This window comes from Hylobates moloch, unplaced genomic scaffold (assembly GCF_009828535.3).
Source record: "Hylobates moloch isolate HMO894 unplaced genomic scaffold, HMol_V3 SCAFFOLD_20, whole genome shotgun sequence".
NCBI lineage: Eukaryota > Metazoa > Chordata > Mammalia > Primates > Hylobatidae > Hylobates > Hylobates moloch.
The window spans coordinates 5462581-5487015 of NW_026652295.1; the positions used below are offsets into that span (position 1 = coordinate 5462581).

Here is a 24435-nt window from a genome sequence, read left to right on the forward strand (position 1 = left end):
GCACACACAGATTTAGGGCACCAAAAGAACCCAGCAGGTGGAACCAGCTTTAGCAGTCTTTAAAAATAACAAGATCATTGGAGTATAAATACAAATCCATGAATGCACGAGGCACACCCATCTCTCTCTCCCTTGCTTTCTCCATCCCTTTTTATGTTTTGTCACATTAAAAATATTTAGACTGGTTTGGTTTAAAAGATCTATTCAGGTAAGTTGGCCAACTATACATGTCTACAGATGGGCAGGGGAGGAAGGGGAGAGGAGGGTATGTTCTGTCAGGACAGCATTGGTTTAGCAAGTATCGAAATCTGGAATATGCACAGCAGTAGGAGTGGGTGTATGAGGGGGAGAGGTAAGAAAATATCAGGAATAATGTCACCTTATATTGTATAAGTGGGTTTTTGTGGCAAAATATACATAACATAAAATGTACCATTTAACCATTTTAAGTGCACAGTTCAAGAACATTAAGTACTTTCACATTATGTATGGCACAGCCATCACTACCATCCACACCATCCACACCATCCATCTTCAGAACATTTTCATCTTCCCCAACTGAAAATCTGCCCTCATTAAACAATAACTCCCTATTCCCCCCTGCCCCCAGCTCCCGGCAACCAACATTCTACTTTCTGTCTCTATGAATTTCACTACTTTAGGTGCCTCATATAAGTGAAATCATGGAGTATTTGTTCTTCTGTGATTGGCTTATTTCACTGGGCGTAATGTTCTCAAGGGCCATCCGTGTGTGGTAGTATGTGTTGGAATTTCCTTCCCTTTAAAGGCTTAATAATATTCTGTTCTATGGCTGGGCCACATTTTGTTTATTCATCATCCATTGATGAACACTTGGGTTGCTTCCATCTTTTGGCTATTGTGAATACTGCTACTATGAACATGAGTGTACAAGGATCTGCCTCAGATCCTGCTTTCAATTTTGGGAGGTATATTTCCAGAAGTGGGATTGCTGGATCATACAGTAATTCTATGTTTAATTTTTTTGAGGAATTGCTATAACATTTTTTCTACAGTAGCTTCATCATTTTACTATTTTACATACCCACTAGCAATGTGAAAGTGTTCCAATTTCTCCACGTCCTTGTCCACATTTGTTATTTTCTGGGTTTTCTTTCTGGTTTTCTCTGTTTCTCTCTTTTTTTTTTCCATAATAATCATTCTAATGAGTGTGAAGAGGTATCTCATTGTAGTTTTGATTTGCATTTCCCTAATGATGAGTGATGTTGAGCATCTTTTCATGTGCTTATTGGCCATTTGTATATCATCTTTGGAGATATGTCTATTCAAGTTCTTTGCCCATTTTTAATTGGGTTGTTTGTTTCTTATTGTTATGTTGCTTTATTTTTATTTTTATAATGGCTAGGATTAGAGTTCTGGATTTACCCCATTTTGTGGAGAAAATGAAGATCATACAAGTTCAGGAACTCGCCCGATGTCTCCCAGTGGGGTGGGACTGAAGTGCAGCCTTTTGGCTTCTTTTTTTTTTTTTTTAATTATTATACTTTAAGTTCTAGGGTACATGTTTGTTACATATGTATACATGTGCCAAACAGTTGGTGTGCTGCACCCATTAACTCATCATTTACATTGGGTATATCTCCTAATGCTTTCCCTTCCCCCTCCCCCCACCCCACAACAGGCCCCAGTGTGTGATGTTCCCCTTCCTGTGTCTAAGTGTTCTCATTGTTCATTTCCCACCCATGAGTGAGAACAGGCAGTGTTTGGTTTTTTGTTCTTGCAATAGTTTGCTGAGAATGATGGTTTCCAGCTTCATCCATGTCCCTACAAAGGACATGAACTCATCCTTTTTCATGGCTGCATAGTATCCCATGGTGTATATATGCCACATTTTCTTAATCCAGTCTATCATTGTTGAACATTTGGGTTGGTTCCAAGTCTTTGCTATTGTGAATAGTGCCACAATAAACATATGTGTGCATGTGCCTTTATAGCAGCATGATTTATAATCCTTTGGGTATATATCCAGTAATGGGATGGCTGGGTCAAATGGTATTTCTAGTTCTAGATCCCTAATCGCCACACTGTCTTCCACAATGGGTGAACTAGTTTACAGTCCCACCAACAGTGTAAAAGTGTTCCTATTTCTCCACATCCTCTCCAGCACCTGTTGTTTCCTGACTTTTTAATGATCACCATTCTAACTGGTGTGAGATGGTATCTCATTGTGGTTTTGCTTTGCATTTCTCTGATGGCCAGTGATGATGAGCATTTTTTCATGTGTCTGTTGGCTGCATAAATGTCTTCTTTTGAGAAGTGTCTGTTCATATCCTTTGCCCACTTTTTGATGGGATTGTTTGTTTTTTTCTTGTAAATTTGTTTGAGTTGTCTGTAGATTCTGGATATTAGCCCTTTGTCAGATGAGTAGATTGCAAAAATTTTCTCCCATTCTGTAGGTTGCCTGTTCACTCTGATGGTAGTTTCTTTTGCTGTGCAGAAGCTCTTTAGTATAATTAGACCTCATTTGTCAATTTTGGCTTTTGTTGCCATTGCTTTTGGTGTTTTAGACATGAAGTCCTTGCCTGTGCCTATGTCCCGAATGGTATTGCCTAGGTTTTCTTCTAGGGTTTTTGTGGTTTTAGGTCTAACATTTAAGTCTTTAATTTATCTTGAATTAATTTTTGTATAAAGTGTAAGGAAGGGATCCAGTTTCAGCTTTCTACATATGGCTAGCCTGTTTTCCCAGCGCCATTTATTAAATAGCTTCTTATCCTGCCTTTCTCCTCTGCTCATGCCGTCTACTCCCAGGTGGCGAGAGGTGGTTCACACCTTTTCAGACTTCACATTTCACTTACAAACAATACAGGAGGACATAAAAGAGGTGTCAAATGAAGGTTACAGAGGATGAATTTTATGGACATTCAGAAAAAAGGTCCTGATGTCTGGGTCGTTTGGGAAGATTCTGTGACAAAGGGGAACCAGAGCTGAACATTAAAAAATAGTGCGATAGCAGCTAACATCAAACTCAATGGGGAAAAACTGAAAGCTTTCCCTCTAAGATCTGGCACAAGGCAAGGATGTCCATGCTCACCACTTCTATTCAACATAGTGCTAGAAGTCATAGCCCAGAACAATGAGACAAGAAAAATAAAGACATCCAAGTTGGAAAGGAAGAAGTAAAATTATCCCTATTTCAGAATGGTATGGTTATATACACAGAAACCCGTGAAGACTCAACCAAAAACTGTTAGAGCTAATAAATACATTCAGTAAAGTTGCAGGATACAAAATCAATATATGCAAATCAGGTGCATTTCTATACTCAAACAGTTAATCATCTGACAAGGAAATCAAGAAAATAATCCCATTCACAATAGAAACAAAAAGAAGAGAATACTTAAAAATAAATTTAACCAAAGAGTTGAAACACTTGTACCCTGAAAATTGTAACAATGATGAAGGAAGTTAAAGAAGATACAGATAAGTGGAAAGATATCCATGTTGACTGAAATAATTAATATTGTTAAAATGTCTAAACTACCCAAACTGATTTACAGATGCAAAGCAATCCCTATCAAAATCCCAATTATGTCCTTTACAGAAATAGAAAAATCTACCCTAGAATTCATATGCGGCCAGGTACAGTGTCTCTCACCCATAATTGTTTTTTTTTTTTTTTTTTTTTTTTTTTTTTTTTTTTTTTTTTGAGACAGGGTCTCGCTCTGTCGCCCAGGCTGGAGTGCAGTGGCTCAATCTCGGCTCACTGCAAGCTCCACCTCCTGGGTTCACACCATTCTCCTGCCTCAGCCTCTCCAAGTAGCTGGGACTACAGGCGCCCGCCACCACGCCCGGCTAATTTTTTGTATTTTTAGTAGAGACGGGGTTTCACTGTGGTCTCGATCTCCTGACCTCGTGATCCGCCCGCCTCGGCCTCCCAAAGTGCTGGGATTACAAGCGTGAGCCACCGCGCCCGGCCTCTCACCCATAATTCCAGCATTTTGGGAGGCCAAGGCGGGTGGATCACTTGAGGTCAGGAGTTCAAGACCAGCCTGGCAAACATGGTAAAACCCCACCTCTACTAAAAAGAGAAAAGTTAGCTGGGCATGGTGGCAGGTGCCCGTAATCGCAACTACTCGGGAGGCTGAGGCAGGAGAATCGCTTGAACCTGGGAGGCAGAGGTTACTGTGAGCTGAGATTGCACCACTGCACTCCAGCCTGGGTGACAGAGCAAGACTCTGTCTCAAAAAAAAGAAAAAAAATCATATGGAACTACAAAAGACCCAGAGTAGCCAAAGCAATCTTGAGCAAAAAGAACAAAGCTGGAGGCACTACCCACTCTGATTTCAAAATATATTACAAAGTTATACTAACCAAAATAACATGTACTAGCATAAAAACAGACACATAGAACAACGGAAAAGAACAGAAAGCCCAGAAATAACTCACACATGTGTGGTCAACAAATCTTCAACAAAAGTGCCAAGAATATGCAACGGGGAAAAGATAGTCTCTTCAATAAGTGGTGTTGAGAAAACTGGATACCCCCATGCAAGAAAATGAAATTGTGTCTTTATCTTACACCACACACAAAGATCAACTCAAAGAGACTGAAACATAGCTCTGAAACTCTAAAACTCCCAGAAGAAAATGTAGGGGAAAAGCTTCATGACATTGGTCTTGGCAATGATGGCTTGGATATGAAACCAAAAGCACAAAGGAACAAGTGAGACTACATCAAACTAAAAGTTTCTGCACAGCAAAAGAAACAATCAACAACAACCAAAAGCAACCTACAGAATGGGAGAAAATATTTGCAAGCCATACATCTGATAAGGGGTTAATATCCACAATATATGAGCAACTCATACAACTCAACAGAAAAAAACAAAACTTGATTGAAAAGTAGACAGAGGAGTTGAGTAGACATTTTTCCCAAGAAGACATACAAATGACTAATAGGTAAATGAAAAGATGTTCAACATCACTAACCGTCAGGGAAGTGATAATCAAAACCACTATGAGATGTCACTTCACACCTGTCAGGATGGCTATTATCAGAATGACAAGAGATAACAAGTGTTGGTGAGGATGTGGAGCAAAGAAAACCCTTGTCCACGATCAGCAATCCCATTGTGAGGTCTATATCCAAAGGAAATGAAATCAGTATCTTAAAGAGATGTCTGTTTTTTGCAGCATTATTCACAATAGCCAAGATACAGAAATAACCTAAATGCCCATTGACAGATGAATGGATAAAATGTTGCATATACATATGCAATGAAATATTATTCAGCCTTTAAAAAGACGGAAATTCTGTTATTTGTGACAACATAAACCTGAAATCCAAAAATGTCAAACTCATAGAAACAGAGAGTAGAATAGTGGTTACTGGAGGCTGAGGGGGAGGGATATGGGAAGATGTTGGTCAAAGGGTGTGAGCAAGGTCTGTTATATAAGGTAAATAAGGTCTGGAGAACTACATACAGCAATGTGACTACAGTTAACAGTATTGTAGACTTGAAATTTGCTAAGAAGTTAGCTCTTAAGTGTTCTCACCACATCAAAAAATGATAACGATGTGAGGTGATGAAAGCATTAATTTGCTTGATTGAGGTGGACAGTTTACAATGTATACATATATTGAGTCATTGAGTTGTACATCTCAAATATATACAACTTTTAATTGTCAACTATACCTCAATCACACTGGGGAAAAAGAGAATAGTGTGACATGCGGAATAATGGCCCCCAAATATGTCCACATCTGATTCCTAGACCTCTGAAGATCTTACATTATTTGGCAAGGAGGAATTAGGTTGCAGGTGGGTTTAAGGTTGCTAATCAGCTGACTTTGAGATAGGGAGATAATCCTGGATTATCTGGGGGCCCAATGACATCACAAGGGTCCTCACACGTGGAAGAAGGGGCAGGCAGGAGGGTCAGAGAAGACAAGGCAACAGACTCAGAGAGGCAGGCTGACATGAAGGGAGAAGGATTCTGCAGGCCGTCGCTGGCTTGGAGGATGGGCGAAGGGGATTGCCAAAGATAAACAAAGCTGGACACTGATTAAAATGATCAAGACAGATTTAAATCAGTAAAAACAATTGCTGATTTAACAGGGAGAGGAGTCTGTAGTGAACTGCACTCAACTTTGTACAGAAGTGAACTAGCGTGTTGAAGGGAGAATGTGAGAGGGGGAGGGGAGAAGCCGGAAAAAGCCGAAAAACAGATTCTTCCCCAGAGCCCCTAGAAAGGAACGTGGCCCTGCTGGCACTCGGAGTTTAGCTCAGCAAGACTCATGTGGACTTCTGACCTCCAGAATCCTAAGAGAAAAAACATATGTTGTTTTAAGCCACGGAGTTTGTGACAATTTGTTGCAGTGGCAATAAGAAACTAATACAAATAGCCAGAATTTACATAAGCAGAGAATCCAGACCTCAGGTGTGAAGAGAGGACCATGGGGAGGAGATAAATCTCACTACAACAAAGTGTTTGATTTGGGAAGAAAGAATCGCTAACACACATGGAGCTTTCCTTGTTCTGGCCAGGTTTAAGCGCTCAGGCATGCATTTTCAAGAATGCTCTGAGGTTGGTATTATTATTATCCCCATTTGCAGGGGAGCAGGCTGAGGCACACAGAGGTTAAATAAGTTGTCTAAAATCACAGTGGTGGTACCTGCTGAGGTAGTAAGAGACAGCACAGAGCGTGTGACTGCAGCGCTAAGGCGGTGGACTCCTGAGAGCTGCTGCGGCCACTTTCCCAGCCTCAAAATGGTGTGAGGGGGTGGTGGGCCCTGCTCCTCTCACTGGGCAATGGCTCACTCAGCCTGGCCGACTGCCTCTCTGAGCCTGGGGTCTGTCTCTGTGAGGAGCAGAGGGCAGCCCTGGGGAGCACATCCCCCATGTCCTTGCCATGTTGATAGTAAACCAAAGTGAGTAACTGCTATTCTTCCCAAACCCTGAACCTGGGATGTCCTTCTGTCTGGCTGAGCTCACTACCAGCTGGGAGGGGAGGCCCTGACTTTCAGACCCTGACCTTGACCACGACCTTTCACTGCCTCTCTGCAGCCAGGTCGGGGGAGTAGAGAAAGCCCCTGCGATGAAGAGCCTCCAGTGCCAGGACCAATATGGCAGATGTTAGGAACAGTGGACTGACCTGCTTTCCAATGCTTGCTGAAAAGTCACCTGGCAGCAAGAGGTAGGAAGAATCAGTGGAGGGGTTTACATGAATGTTCACAGCAACATTATTCATAACAGCCACAAGGCAGGAGAACCTCAAATGTCCATCAATGGGTGAATGAGTCTATCCACACAATGGGGTATTATCAGCCATCAAAAGGAGTGAGGCACTGACGCATGCAACAACCTGGATGAACCTTGATAACATTATGCTATGTAACAGAAGCCAGTCACTAAAGACTACATGTTGTATGATTTCTTTCTTATGAAATATCCAGAATAGGCAAATCCATAGAGATGAAGAGTGGATTCATGGTTGCCAGGACCCAGGGGAGAAGATAGGGAAGTGGCTAAAAGATTTCTTTTTGAGGTGACATGAAAATTGACTGTGAAGATGGTTGCACATATCTGTAAATATAGTAAAATTCATTGAATTATATACTTTAATGGGGTGCATTGTATGGTATGTAAATTATATCTCAATGAAGCTGTCAAAAAGGTTAGTTGGGGAGAAGCTCCAAGCCAGCAGAGTGCTCTGTGCCACCCCAAGATGTGACATTCAGGGATGCAAAGACTGGAACTGTCAGCCAAGGCTAAGAGCCAGGCTGCAAGCTGGCACCAGGTTGTCCCAGAAACAGTAGACAGACGTGTAGGGTGGGGTCCCTCAAAGAGCCTCAGAGTCAAGCTGGGCACAGATTCAAACCAGGCAGGCCTCTGACCCTAGGTTTTCTCATTCAAAAAGTGAGAGGTCAGAGGTCAGCATTCTTCAACCTCAGTACACTAAAGACCTTCAAGCTCTCAGGGACCCTGCCCTGGACCTCAGGATGAAGGGTGAGGGGTGGAGATTAGTGGGAGGATAGGACAGGGGTGAGGAGAGAGGACTGAAGTCACACACACTCGTGCCGTGGGAAGAGATGGGGAGAGGCAGGTGTCCATTTGTTGGGGCCACCAGACAAGCCTTATTCTGAGACCTCCCACCGGTGGAAAGAAGCTTAAGACAGAAACTGCTGGTGTGGGAAGAGCATCTCAAGCTGGAAAGGAGCAGATCCTTGCCACACCTGTAGGTGCCTGACAGGTAGAAGGCTTCTGTCACTGTGAGGTCAGGAGGAAGGGGTGGGGGAGAATCAAAAGCAAGGGATGCATTTCATTCATTGCATTCCTGCGCGCGTGCAGTAAGAAAATATTTTTTAAGGGTTAGGCAAAGTTCAGGGCACCTTGAAGAGAGAGGTGAACAAGGAGAACAAAGTCCACATCCTCAAAGAGCTTCTGTTTTAGAGCTGTGCTTTCCAAGATGGCAGCCACTAGCACATGTAGCTACCAAGCCATTGAAATGTGGCCAGTCTGAATGAGAGGTAAACAAAGGGCAAAATACACATCCGATTTCAAAATTTAGACCAAAAAATGTAAAGTATCTCATTAATGATTTTTCATATTGATTACACGTTGAAATAATAGTATTCTGGATATCATGGTGATATGGTTTGGCTCTCTGTCCCCACCTAAATCTCATCTAGAATTGTAATCCCCACATGTTGAGGGAGGGAACTGATGGAAGTTGATTGGATCATGGGGCAGTTTCCCCATGCTATTCTCTTGATAATGAGGGAGTTCTCATGAGATCGGATGGTTTAAAAGCGACATTTTCCCCTCCACTTTATTGCCTGCCATCATGTAAGATGTGCCTTGTTTCCCCTTCCCCTTCTGCCATGATTGTAAGTTTCCTGAGGCCTCCCCAGCCATGCAGAACTGTGAGTCAATTAAATCTTTTTTCTTTATAAGTTACCCAGTCCAGGTAGTATCTTTATAGCAGTGTGAAAATGGACCAATACACACGATTAAGTGAAATAAATTCTTAAAATTAATTTTATCTGTTTATGCCCTTTTAAATATGGCTACTATAAAATGTAAAACTACAGATGTAGCTCAAATTATATTTCTATTGAATAGCATTGCCCTAGTAGGAGAAACAGACAATAAATAAGCAAATAAACAGATATAACAATATCAGTAATGTTTGATAGAATAGTCTTTCTGGGGAGATGGTGTCTATGGAGAGGCTTTGGAGGAGCAGCAGGCAGTGTGGCTGGGGATGGTGAGCATGGTAGGTGGCTGGAGGGGATGTAGGCAGAACTGATCTTTGAGCAGCCTTGAAGACTGTTGTGCCCATGAATTTACAGGCCTTGGCAATGCTGACTGACTGGACACAGGAAAAAAGTGAGAGGGCAGGGACAGAAATCAACATGAGGTTCTGAGCCAGTGTGGCTGGTGAGCTGCTGGTTTGCCTAGATTGGAGATAGGACCAGTGATGAATTCTGAATTCTTGTCTCATCCTGCTAAGTCTGAGTTGGCTCCAGGAAATTCAAATGGAGATGTACAACTTCCTCTGGAGACAGAGGCCTGGAGCTTAGCAGCAAGGCTGGGGATGAAAACACACAGTTTAAAGTCATCTTAGAGGAGACCCTTGAGCCCACATACATGGATGTGTTACTGAGGGTAATGAGAGGTGGGAAGGAAATGACAGTTGGTCAGATGTAGTTTGAGTCCTGGCTCTGCCACTTCCCACCTTCCTGTACTTCCTCATCTGTGTGATGAATTAAAAATGGTCACGAACCATTTTGATGTTGTTTCTATTCCCTCATCTTGAATGTGGGCTGGCCCTATGACTACCCCAGCCACTGGAGCACAGAGGAAGTGATGCTGCTCTGGTTCCAGGCTTAGACCGGAGAGGAGTGACAGCATCTGCCTCATTCTTCTGGAGCCCTGAGCTACTAAGTGAGAACTTCTACCCTAAGTCTGCCATGTTGTGAGGAAGCCCACAGGTGAAGAGGCTGGGCGGAGAAAGAGAGAGAGAGTTACTTAAACAGCCAAGACATTCCAGAGGAGGCTCCAGATACCATGGGAGAGACAGAAGTTATTCTTCCTCCATCCTGTCCATATTCCTGGCCCACAAAATGGTGAGGTATAAGAATAATTAATTGTTGTCTTAAGGTACTAAGTTTTGTAGAAGTTTGTTATTCAGCAATAGATAAATGGAATAGTATGTAAAATGGGATAATAATTTATATCTTATTTGATTGCTAGAAGGAGGATGTAAAATGCCAAGTACAGTTTCTGGCACTGGATAGGTACTAAATCAATATTCTTTTTCTTTCTCTTTGAAAGGCTTATGCTATAAAGTCAAAATCTGTGAGGTTCAGCCTTGTGACATGACATCAAATAAGTTGAAGTCCTATTTCACGTCTATTTTTTTAAACATATGGAAATGACAACTGACCATAGGCTATCTTCCCTATGCTAGATTGCCTATTCTCCCCTCAGGTACATTGGTCTCAAGGCATGTTCTCCTGGTCACTCTTCCCAGAATCTGATCTAATTTAAAATTCTCCATTTGAGTGAGTTGCCCTAGAAGGGCTGCCATAGGTGTGGTCAGTGCAGTGCTGGTCAGGAGAAGTGTGTCTCCTCCCTTTGTTGGGACACACCACCCCGCTGACCATGCTGGCAGATCAGACCAATACTGTAGGCTTCTAGGATTCTGCTTCTATTATTCAATGTGTTTACTATCACTTCCGGTTTCATGATATTGCAGACTCGATCAATTATACTGTTACTCTTCTTATCCAAATCATTTATCAAAATGTCGGACAAGTCTGCAGTGAGGGTAGAGCCAATAGAGACCTCACTATCTGTTGACATTTGTTCATTAATAGGCCCTGTTGGGTATGTTTGTTCAACCAGTCATGTGTGAATCACCCAGCACTTCTGTCATCCAGCCCACATTTTTTCCCATCTGTTTATGGGAATATTCAGTTTCACTCTTTAGCATATACAATCTGCCTTTGTTCCATTGCAATAGCTGGTGTTGTTTGCCTAACTGTGATAGGTGCCACTGCAGGCAGGAGCCAAGTCCTGTTTTTCTTAGATGACCTCTATGTTGAACATGTAGGAAGTGCTCAGTGGACTCTTGAATGAGCTCTTTCAGCCATATCTTTCCATCAAGATGCCTGCTTTCTTACTTGTGCCTGTTCTGACCCTGCATCTTAGCATACATCTAAGGAAACTTACATCTAAAGATGGAAATTCTACAATATGTGACAACACAAATGACTCTTGAGGACATAGCACATTTCTGTTTATAATTATCTTATACGTAGGATATGTGAAAAAATACTCAATTTGATTTAAATTCCTGTTTTAAGAGAATCAACTACATTTAACCTAGGATGAATCCTTAACAGTCGGATTATGGAAAATTATACAAATCAGGAGGAGCAGCTAAGAAAGGTTTGCCTTAGGCTCTTCCAGGAGAAAGCTGCACTATAAAGATGTAAGCTAAGATGCAGCTCCAAAAAGTGAAGTTGCTTACTAAAGATGAGCTGGAGCTCACTGAAGATGAGTAGATGCTGGCTGTGCGTGAATACAAGGAACAATCACTTGCGAGGGTGTGGAGGAATTGGAACCCTTCTGCACTGTCAGTGGGTATGTAAAAAGGTGTAGCTGCTGTGGAAAATGGTATCCTCAAAAAAAAAAAATACATAGAATTACCTTATGATTTAGCAATCCCACTTCTGGGTGTATACCTCCCAAAATTGAGATCAGGATCTCAAAAAGATATCTGCGTCCCATGTTCATTGAAATACCAGTCGCAATAGCCAAGACATGGAAACAACCTAAGTGTTCATTGGTAGATGAATGGATAAAGAAAATGTGGTATATATGTACAATGGAATATTATCCAGTTTTTAAAAAGAAGGAAATTCTAAAATATGTGACACCATGAATGGCTTTTGAGGACATGATGTTAGTGAAATAAGCCAGTCACAGAAGGACAAATACTGCATGATTCCACTGACATGAGTTACCTAAAACAGTCAAACTAACAGAAGCAGAGAATAGAGTTCCTAGGAGCTGGGGGAGAAGGAAATAGGGAATTAGAAATAAAGTTTTAGTTATGTAAGATGAATTAGTTATAGATATATGTTGTTCCATAGTGCTTATAGTCAATAATAATTATTATTTGCACTTAAAAATTTCTTAAGTGGGTAGATCTCATGTTAAGTGCTCTTACCATACACAAAAATACAAAGGGACACAAGAAAGCTTTTGGAGGTGATGGATATGTCTATTGGCTTGAATATATGCTGATGATTTCTAGGGAATATACATGTGTCCAAACTCATCAAATTGTATACATCAAATGTGTAGTTTATTATATAACAATTATATCTCAATAAAACTTCTATTATTTATTGATTTATTTTGAGATGGAATCTTGCTCTGTCACCCAGGCTAGAGTGCAGTGTTGTGATCTCAGCTCACTGCAACCTCCGCTTCCCAGGTTCAAGCAATCTTCCCACCTCAGCCTCCCGAGCAGCTAGGATGACAGGCACGTGCCACCAGGCCCGGGTTAATTTTTTTGAGTTTTTAGCAGAGATGGAGTATCACCATGTTGGCCAGGCTGATCTTGAACTCCTGACCTCAAGTGATCCTCCTGCCTTGGCCTCTGAAAGTGCTGGGATTCCAGGCATGAGACACCACTGCACCTTTGCCAAAAAACCGTTTTGTAAAAAAGAGAGAAACGATCAGCCCAGATGAACTTGGTGAGTTCATAGGAACTTAGTGTGTAGAAAACTTTTGTTAACAGGCTGTTTAGCTACTGAGAGCAGAGACAGTCAAAACAGATTGACCAAGGCCAAATTAAGAACAGATCATTTTAGTGGTTATAAAACTTTATTTTTAAATTTTCTTCTATTTTTATTTTGATTATTTGTGACCAGTAAGAGAATTTTAAAACTTTTGTCCAATCAAACCATATTTACTGAGATGGTTATTAAATCGTGGTCAAGATCGTGGAACAGATTATCTACATTCAAATCAGCCACCTCAGTCATTAGCTGGGGTGAATTATTTAACATCTTGCTGCCTCAGTTTCATCATCTGGAAACTATACAGTTCGTTGGAATGACTAAATCAGGTAAGAGATGTAAAAGACTTAGAACAGTGCCTGGCATATAGGCATTGCTATTTAAGTGACAAGTATTATTATTTATTTGGATACTCAGGTAATATGTTCTCAGGACTCTATTCAAATCCTAACATTGTTCATTCTTAAATTGAAATTGCTGCTATGCAACTTTAAGAAATGCACTTAGGGACCATAAATTGGTAAAGAGGTGATTAGGAAGAAAAGACATTTGGAATTCTTTTAGGACATGCCCCAAACCTTCAAAGAGCAAAGTCATTCACTGTCACCAAAAGGCACAAAAAGAGTAACACTTTCTGATTTGTGGATCTGCATTATTTATGCCAGCAATTCTCAAATTTTAAAACATCACCTGGGGTGCAGCTTAAAAACACAGAGAGTTTCTGTTGAAACTCCTCTTTCTGTCAGCTTCAGAAATTAAGATTCAGTAGTTTTGGAAGTTCATAAGCCAGAATTCTTTTTTTGTTTGTTTTTGTTTTTGTTTTTGTTTTTTAAGAGTGGACTATTTTATTGAAAAACAATAGTAGCTACACTTAATTTACTATCAATACATGTCAGAAATTTTTTGAAGTACTTTCCATTTCTTTTTCATTTTATTCTCACACTATGAAGTAGACAGTATTATCATCTCCATGTTATAGATGGGTATACTGAAACACAGATGAGTCATGTTACTTACTTCAAAATTGTCTAGTCAGAGGGACACAGAGATGGGCTCACGTCCGGGTAGCCAGGTCCCATGGTCCATGCTCTTAACGCTACACTACCTTTCCAATGAGTTGATAACTAGTCAGGTGATTTGAGGGTTAGCAATAAAATGATAAGCCAGAATTCTTAATGAGCACTGCAGATAATTTTTAGTCTTCCTTCCTCCTTACTCTTTCATGCCTGTCTTCCTCTCCATTTTTCATTCATTCATTCACCCATCCATCTGCAGTGCCTATCACTTGAATTCTCTTCCTAAGTTTATATAATCCAGAAATTAAAAAAGATTAGACATTTGCTTATACTGAAACCTGGCAGTAAAAACATAGACGTGTGACTTAAACATAGATGTGTGACCGAAACACAGATGTGTGACTTAAGCCCATCAGAGACCTGAATCTAGCATAAGGGTGTGAGGACACAGGGGCAGCTCAGGGTTCATAGCTATGGTGGCAACTGACCCATTCCTGGGATGGGGCCTTCACAAGTTTCCATCAGTCTGATTTTCAACCCTGGCTCTCTAGGCTTAGCTTACCCCCCAGATGTATGAGTTACTTCACAGCTCCTGTTTTTTCCTTAGGTTAACCAGTGTTGGTTCCTGTTGTTTACATCCAAGAATCCTGAGAAGTTCATATGTAGCCCACACATAAGCTGAAGTATTGCCTTATGACATATTCTGAATATTCCAATTATTTTGCAAATAATTCCTCTAAGAGATTGATACATTCTAGAGCATGTAGCTGTGGTTCATTCATTCTCATAACTGTGTAGTATTTCATTGAATAAATTTGCTCTTTCTATATTTTCAAACCACTTTATTGAGATATTGTTGAAATGTTAAAAAAAAGTTGTACATATTTAATATATGTAACTGGATTTTGAGGGTAAGTATACACCCATGAAACTATCACTACCATCAAGGTCATATAGACACACCCATCACCTCCCAGCTTTCTCTCACCCCCTTTATCATCATCATCATTAGTATTATTGTGCTGTAATATATTTATCCATTTTATTTTTGATGGACATTTGATACTGATGGGTATCGTTTTCCAGTTTTGCTATTACAATGCCGATATAAGGATTTCTGTATGTATATTTTAGTGTACATGAAAAAGTATTTTTCTGTGATATATTCCTGAGAATAGAATTGCTAAATCATAGAAAATGCATATGTTTAACCTTATTAGATAATGCTATTTTTCTAAAGTGATTAAAACAACTTATTCTCCCACCAGGAGTTACTGAGAGAATTTAAATATTTTCCTAAAAGTCCTTTAATATTTTGTTATATTTATTGCTAGGCATTTTATGTTTTGGTTGCTTTTATAAGTAGTTATTTTTTAACCATTAATTACTGGTGTATAGATATGCAGTTGACTTTTGTATATCAAATTTATATCTAGAAACCTTACTAATCTCAGATTTATTTGGATTTTTTCTGGGAAAGACAATCATATTATCTGGAAATAATGCCAATTTTGTTTTTAAATTTGTAGTTCTTATACTTTGTATTTCTTTTTCTTGTCTTATTGCACAATGTAGGAACCTTCAGTAGAATGTTCACTATAAATGGCACTGGCAAACAGTTTTTCTTTATTTTACTTTAAAGGAGTTGCTTTTAATATTTGACTAATGTGACATATGCTATATTTAAATCTTTAAAAACAGTCTAAGAAAAATTTTCTATTTCTAGTTTGCTAAGAATATTTTTTTAAAAACATAAATAATTGTTGCTAATTAAGTTCTAACTTACACCTGCTTTAAAGGGTTCAAAAGATTTTCTGTATTCTTGCCCTTTTCTTTTTTCCTTGAAGCCTGGGATATTGTTTTCATAATTAGCTGTTAAGCTAACATTCACACTTATACACACAGGCATTCATTCACTCACCCATCAAGACTTTATTGAGTGTCTACCAACTGAGGTATGCAGAGGATACAAAAGTCTACTGAGTAAAATAAGAAGTACAACAACAATTAATAGGGACTTCCCATCTGCACTTCGTGGTTCCTTCAGGGTTTGGTATTACTCTTCAGAGGCAAGCAGCCAGAATTGAAAGAACAAGCTTAAGGAATGATACTATAGCATGGTCCTGAGATCATGGTAGGTGCTCTGTAGAGAGTTCTCTGTCAAATGTCAAGGAATAGTGAAACCAGGGAGTCAAGCAGGACTTATTCTTAGAATCATCAGCATTTAGGGTTAGAAGATACCTCAGGGCCACTTGGCTGAAAATCTCATGTGGTACTCTTTTTGACAGATGTCTAGTCATTGCTTGTGTACTTCCAGTCAAGGATGGAAAACTCCACAAAACACTCTGACCATTGTTTGTCACTGTAATTGTTAGAACACTTTTTATTAAATTGAGGTGAACTTTCCTTCCTGGTGGTCTTTTCCCAATGATCTCACTATGCCCCATGCATCCACCAAAAACCTTCCCCTGCCTCTCTATATGTTGGTTCTCCACATAAGAGAATGCAGGTATCATGTCTCCTGAGACTTCTCCAATCCAGAGTAAACACTTCCCAGTTCCTCCAACAGCTTCTCATAAGAATTCTTTCCCAACTACTCACTGTTCCTCTTCTGGACACACTGCTTTCATCAACATCTCTCTTCAAACTTAGCATCAAAGTCACATGAAATCACCATGATTTGTGATTATGAAGCTGACACCTTCTTGTCCTCACTATTACCCATTCCACCTAGCTTTTCCATATTCATCTCTGAATGAATCCCTACTTTCTCCTTTCAAAACCAGGGCACCTTGGAGAGACACGTAGGTGTCATTACAAATAAAGGTGATGCAGAAGGAAATACATCAACTTCTCCAGAAAGATAATGAGCTATGTGAATGGGTAACTGCTCCAGTGCTCAGAAGAGCAGTTCTTTATGATGCTAAGACATTAAGAATGTTCTCTCCACAGTCCAGGAAAGAAGGCACTGCATGGTACCATGAATAATATACAAAACAACGCTTTACATTAAAGAAAATAATACACTTATATTTGTTGTGATATTCACCATTGCATTTGAAATGCAAATGTCAAATATGCATAATGACATAACGTGGTGCTAGAGTAGCTGTGGGGCCTTGGTTGAATCACCCAATTTCTCCAATCTTCAGTTTCTTTTTCAATTCACCCAGTGTCTTCTTCAACTATGAAATAGCATAACAGTAATAATCACTTGCAAATCTACCTCCCAGGAAGAATGTGTTGGACCTTCATAAACTATGACCGGCCATACAAATGCAAGACATTATTGTCATAGTGAGTGTGGTTTTGTCAGAGAGTGAGATAATATTGTCAAAATAACAAAATCCAACTCAATTGTGCACTGCTTTTGCATTCTTAAATTGCTCCAAAGTATTTATCCATAATTTTTAGATGAATGGTCTAGAGGACGTGAAAATTCTCAGAACAACCTGTTGAATGCTGTGTTACTTCTCATTGTTCATAAAGCATGTCACCTTATGGACTGCCTGGAGCATATATCTAATTTTCTATTTAGAAACAAACGTTGTTTTCACCAATTACTCCACTGGGGGGTCATTCCCCAACTCATGACCTTTCTTCTGGTGGATGAGATCATTGAGAAGTAGCTGTCCAGCCAAGAAAACTGACACTCCAGCCAACTAGCCCCAGCGATGCCCAGATTCTTCCTGAGGTCCCAGTTCCTACTTTTATCTCTGGTCCCTGATGCCTGTGGAGCTTTCTGCCCAACCCATTGTAGCTTTCGACTGCACAAGAAGAATAAGAGGTACAAATACAGCCAGAGAAGACAATTAATTACTAATATGAGCCAATCCAAAGGGGCTTTAAAAGGAGCATTCTAACCTTTTGAGAGTCATAAATAATGTAGATAATTTCCCCATGTTTTATGCAAGTATAATTTTTTGGTGGTAAACAGTAAGATGAGATATAGATATATGTATATTTCCCATCCAAAACTGCATGCAATTAGCATTTGGAAGACTGTAATTATAGCCTGGTTGGGCTTTTTTGTAGGTGCTAAAATTGATTTCTTGGCTGAATTATTTTGCAATAGACTTAAACTACTAATTGTATACCTAAATGAAATTGAGTGTGAACAAATCGAATAACTTTTATTTTACCTTGGATAATAATTTATTGATGCAAATGAAACTCCTTAATTAAATCTGGCATAGCCAGGCCTGTGGAGGCCCCACGTAAAGGCATTCTGTCACCTAGCTTTAGTGATTATTTTAATTTTAGAATAATGCTCTGCTATTCTGAGAGAGGATTGTGTATCTATTAAGGCCAACAGAGGCAGTGAGTGTCGGTTCAGTACCTCTTTGAATCGCAGACAGATGTAGGACAGATCTTTTTTGAAAGTAGTGCTGCTCATTTACAAATTTTAATTAAATACATCCAAAATTGATACATACATCAGTATTCCTAAAAATAGCCTCTTAATTCAGAAACTGTCAAAGTCCCTCAAAAAGAGAGAAAATGGGTGAAAAATGGAGACACACTTTTATCCCGATCAATACATCTTAGGTACTTGATCAAAGAGAAATAGTTTACATAAATATATAAGTTTCTTAGGGTTGCCATAATGAAAGTACTTCAAATTGGGTGGCTCAAAACAACAGAAATTTAATTTCTCACAGTTCTGGAGGCTGGAAGTCCAAATCAAGGTGTTGGCATGGTCATGTTCCCTCTGAAACCTGTAGGGGATTCCGTGCCTCTGCTAGCTTCTGGTGGTTTGTGGGCAACCTTTGGCATTTCTTGGCTTGCAGCTGCATAACCTCAGTCTCTGCCTCTGTTGTCACATGGCATTCTCCCTGTGTGTGTCTCTGTTTTCACGGGGCTGTCTTTCATTCTTTCCTTTTCTTGTGTGTGTGTGTGTTTTTTTTTTTTTTTTTTGAGACAGATCTTGCTCTGTCACCCTGGCTAGAGTGCAGTGGCCTGATCTCAGCTTGCTGCAACCTCTGCCTCCAAGGTTCAGCTGATTCTCCTGCCTCAGCCTCCCGAGTAGCTGGGATTACAGGTGGCTGCCACCGTGCCTAACTAATTTTTTTTGTATTTTTAGTAGAGACTGGGTTTCACCATCTTGGCCAGGCTGGTCTCAAACCCCTGACCTCATGATTCACCCGCCTTAGCCTCCCAAAGTGTTGGGATTACAGGCGTGAGCTACCATGCCCGGCCTGTGGCTGTCTTTCTGTAAGGACGTCAGTCATGTTAGACCAGGGCCCACTCTACGCCAGTATGACCTCATCTTAATTTAAGTATACATTTGCAACAATCCTGTCTCCTAATGAAGTCAGTTCTGAGGTACCGAGAGTTAAGATTTCAACATCTATTTCTTGCAGGGGGAGGGGAGACTGATTTAGCCCCTACCAATAAGAGAAAAAAATATTGTAGCACAGTCTGTAAATCTATTTGATACACACAGTCTGTATATCAAATGGAGTGAAAAACTGCAAATAAGAAATGCTTTATATATTCTCAGCTTCCTTTAATTCTTATTAATCAGTAATAACCTTAAAGTATGTAAAAGTATAACATAAAGTAATGGCAGCTTCTTACTGTTCCCAGTGATATTAGAACATGAGGAATGAGAATGGACCTGCAATGAGAAAGTATTAAGGCAATATTCATCTGTGTCAAAGCGGTGCAGCATTTGCAGTATCTTCACGGGGAATTCTGCTCTGGTCTCCTCTGGGATATCCTAGCAAAGTGGAGGGGTCCAGTCTGTTGGAGATGACTGAGTGGAGACGCTCTAGAAGAAAGGGGAGAGGTTAGCTCAGGTTTTCAAACTGTGTTTCATGGAACATTGATGTTTCACAAGGCATATAAGTGGTTCCTGAAAGTGTGAGCGAGAGCAGACATGATTAATATATGCAACTTCTCTCCCTCTGTAAATGAAAAGGGACTTCTTTCTGCAGTTACCACATATGTTTAGGTTTATCAGACTATTTATTCATTCCAGGGACTTTTTCCTCTTGAGTCTTTGGCTTGTAACTAGGCTATCTCCCCCTAGTGCGGCCTTGAGAAAGTTTCTGGGTTTCAAATAGACAGGTTCTTCCAATGGATATCGTGATTTCTTTTTATAGTCTAGTGTATGTGTGTTTATAAACACACACACACACACACACACACACACACACACACACACACACACACAGCTGATGCAAGCACATGCACTCAAAGCAAAGGAAAGAGATAGATGTCTCCCTATGCCTTTCTAAGCTTTTGTATATTATACCTCACATTGTCAGCTCTAAAACCATATATTACTGGTTTACTGAATGAACTGCACTTGGTAGCTTGAAGTTATCCAATGCCTCCTCATACATATAATATACCCACACCCACCTTACTCTTCTGAATTCTTCTCCTCTGACTTTGACTGGACTCTTGCTGTTCTGGATTATATCACATATTATCAAGTAGTTGCTTCCTTTGCAGGTGCAGCTATTGCCTTAGTTTGGGAACTCCTGAATATAGAACATGAGGCAGGACTTGAGAGGAGTTACTTTAAGTAGGAGGAAAATCCTGGAGGTAGGAGAGAGCAGGGAGGGTGAGATGGGGAAGGAGAGACACTAATAGGATGGTGCATTATTGAGATGGCTGCTGTGTGCAGTGGGGGATTGATCCTGCTGTGGCCTCTAAGAAAGGTACAGGAAGCCTCTTGGTGTTGCTCATCTGAGTGATGAGAGGTGGGAACATTTATGCACAGGCTCGTATCTCCCACTGCTGGAGGATTGCCCCTGGCGTGGTAATGCCCCTTCGCCTCTGGGCTGTGTTGAGACTGGGCCAAATGTGCTGAGAAGTCTTCTGAGAAGGCCCTGCAGCAAAACAGGCTTGAACGTGAGTTTGCATGGAACTACCCACTGCAGCTATGGCTGAAATCAAGAAGGGTAAAGGGCATGACATGGTGTGGGGCATCCCCAACATCTCCTGCAGTCTACTTTGCCCTGCTCAGATCTACCCATGCCCTACATGAAGTCAACCCAGTTAGTACATCCTCAAGGTGACAGCAGATCCCACACTTTTAAAAGTATACATCCTGCTGAATATGGTGGCATGTGCCTATAGTCCCAGCTACTCCAGAGGCTGACGTGGGAGGATCGCTTGAGCCTAGGAGTTCGAGGCCAACCTGGGCAACATAAAGTACATGTCCCATGCTAAAGTACCAGTGGATGCAGGCAGTTCTGATTAAGCCAGCTGTAATTAATTCCTCATGTCCCTTCCCCATTACCCATTTTAGATTTCTCCTACTCTTAGTGGCACCTATGTGATTTAGGTTGTTTACCAGATAAAGTAATCCAGTAACTTGGTGAGCAGTTCAAGCCCTTTTGTGTGCTTCCATTGCTAGCCCCTGGCTGTGCAACCACTTCACTATTACTGGGCTTGGAAAACCAAGAGAGGCACCAAGGAATACCCCATTATGCATATACCCACTCCTGCCTCCATTACCCACTTCTCTGCCTGCTGGTCTATGAACATGAGCCCAAAGTGACCTGATGGCCTTCACAGCTTTAGGTTTAGTGGAACACTGCTATATTCTCTAGTGAAAACACTTCTTTTCTAGGAAGACAAGACTTCTAATCTCAGAGCCAGTAACTGGAGGGAAAAGAAGTTCAAATTCCCAAAGTGGGTCACTCAGAGTGATGGTGAGAGGAGTTAATCCTACTTCTACCCCTTGGTTCACAGACTCATGTATTCTAGCCATTGGGGACGTAGTTTCATGCAATGGTCAGTTCAATACACACTTTGCATCTTAGAGGAAGCACCTCCACCCTATAGGGTGTTGTCCCTTGGGTAGCTTAGCTAAGCCTTCAAAAGGGATCAGTCAGGGAGCCTCTTCTAGGGGTGTGGTACGTGGTAGGATGGTAGATCCTGTGGTCCCGCACTCACTCCGATGCCTCCCTCATAGTGAAACAGGTTCCACTGACAGTGGTGATGTCCGCAGGCTTTCATATCAGTACGTCAGGTGCCCTGCACATCTGTGGATAGTGGTGCTCTCAGAGGCACTGCAGCAGAGAAGGAAAGGCAAACTCATATTCAGAATAGAGGTAAATTCTGGTAAAGATGAACTCTGCCCCCTCTAGGTGGAAGTGGTCTGATCTAATACATTTATTTATTTGGTAATAAATAAATAAATAATAAATTTACCAATTGTCTTGGTGAAAAAGAGTCCATGCTGGATGATGGATGAGGCCTTGAATAATGGCCTTCCCTGCCACTATGGCCACTCTCCATTTATTGTACAAGCACTGCGGTGGCTGGGGACAGAGGATGACAGACATCTACCAGCCGGTTCCTCCCATCTACCTGGTTAGTGAGTGTCCCGTCTGTGCTGAATCTTCTCTAGTGGCATTGATGTGAGATACAAAGATCTGCACATTTTGTGGCCACTTCCAACAGTCCATCTACATGCTTCTTCCCACACCACTTTGTCTCTGATCATCTAAACTTGCCCCTTCTAAACCCCAGACCAAGACCAGCCAAGTTATTTGCCACTACACGGAAGTCCACGTATATCCTTATCTCATACCACTTCTCCGGGCATACAAAGTGGACAAACAAGCATACTGCTCACAGCTCTACCTTCTAGGAGGGTTTCCCTTCATCACTGTCCTTTACGGCTACCACTGAGTTGAGTGGTAGTGTTGACAGCTGTCCACTCTCAGGCAGCATTGATTATCTGAACCAATCCATCCATGAACCAGGAATGAGCTGTGTTGTTCCTCTTTCATCAGCGAATCATAGAGTTCCCTCACTCCTGCCCCCATATGTATAGATGTGAGCTGAGAGATGTGTCAGGATGGCAGAGGTAGGTGACATGGAGCCCTGGGCCACCCTATACCATCTGGACTTGCTCAGACCTGGTCCTGAATATACCATTTCCATCAAACCTTACCAACTTGTTGGATCTGACAATGTCCAATTTGTAATAGGAAACTCCTATCATATAATCACTTGATGTCCCACTTTCAGGTGCTTGATCTCTCTTGACCCCTTATCACATCAGAAGCTGTTTTTTTGAGTGGTGAGTAATTAAACAATAAATGGTCTCTTGAATGGAGTAGACATGCCTTTCTCCAGAACCCTACCCATTCTGTACCGCAAATCTATTAGGGTTTGTCCAAGATTTCCCATAGCATCCTTTTCTACCATGGATACCCCAGGCACTGTTGGATCTGTTGAATTATATGGCCTCAACAGCAGAGTATGTTATCCTGAAGCCTAGAATTTCTGCAGTTTTATTATGCTTTGGGTCCCACTCAAAACTGGTAGACTTCTAATGACCCAAGAGATGAGTCAAAGAAATAATCTCAAGCACAATATTGGCTGCCACCAAAAATCCAAAGTGGCCCACCAAAAAATATCACTTTTCATAGGGGTAATTGTTTACCTTAGGATGCTGCAAACCATGGGACTCCTAAAATCTTCACTGATATGGCAGGACTTTGATACTGTAAACGATTTATGTTTCACCTTCATGTGTTTTACTTGACATCCAGAGTACTGGCCACTTCCTGTTCACCAAGTCCAATTAGCATAATGTCAGCAATATAGTATACCAGCATGGTATGTCAAGGTGACAGAGAGAAAGAGAATACACATAGCCTTGGGGAAAGACAATGAATATGTACTCATATCCTTTCTTAGTAAAGCAAAACTGATCTTGACCATCCTTCCTGAGGAGGTTTGAAGATGACTTGTTTGCCAGATGGATAGCCACAACCCAAGTACCAATGGCCATGCTGCTCTGTTCCGGTAAAGATACCACATCCAATTCGGCAGCTACATACAATTGGGACTACAACTTAGACAATATTTCGGTAGTCTGCTGTTATTCATGAAAATCCATCTGTTTTTTGCAGGGACCATTTAGATGGATTGAATGGGGATATGATGGGGATGACCACCCCTGCATTTGCTAAGTTCTTGAGAGTGGCATCAATCTCAGCCATTCCACTGGAATAGAGTATTGCTTTGATTTGCTATCTTAGGTGGGAATGGGCACTTTCTGTATTTCCATTTGTTTCTTCCTTCCTGGTTCTTGTTTCACAGGTCAGGAAAACAAAACGTGAGGGCTCTACCAGCTGCTCAGTCTATCCTTTCCAATTAAGCACACTGGAACTGAGGAAGCAACAACAGGGTAGGTCCTAAGACCCTCACCATCACTGCTGAGCCTGCTTTGACAAGAACTCCGTTTATCACCTGCCTCCATAATTTCCCATCCTAACTAGCTGTCATCATGGAATTTCAGGTTCTGCTGATGTCATTGTAAGGTTAGACCCTGTATACCCTGAAAAATCTGTGTATTTCCATTTTCTTAGTGTAAAGTTACACAGGTCCCTTTGGGGGAAGGTTTGTGGCACTGCAGGGTTTTTTCTCCAAGGGGGCCCAGGCTCCCCTCTAATCACTAGGCCAGGAGCCTGGGAACTGACTCAAATCTGGGAGCTAGGTGAGGGATTATCATTTTTCTTTTTGGCAGCAGACTTCAGATTTCAGCTTACCTTCTCTTAATATTTTTTTTTCTGGTTACACAAGTCTGGAAATATTCACAGTGGGTACTCATCTATCTTTCCTCTAGAAATACCCTGTGTGTA

At 41.0% G+C, this 24435-nt stretch overlaps 1 long non-coding RNA gene across 1 annotated transcript in view; it reads left to right on the forward strand.

Moving 5' to 3' along the window:
• Nucleotides 1–24435, forward strand: part of LOC131382141 (uncharacterized) — a 48539-nt gene that overhangs the window by 22742 nt on the left and 1362 nt on the right. Inside the window, exons 3-4 of the long non-coding RNA XR_009211351.1 lie at nucleotides 23704–23807; nucleotides 23894–24109. This is a non-coding gene — a long non-coding RNA (uncharacterized LOC131382141). The remainder of the gene's footprint in view (nucleotides 1–23703; nucleotides 23808–23893; nucleotides 24110–24435) is intronic.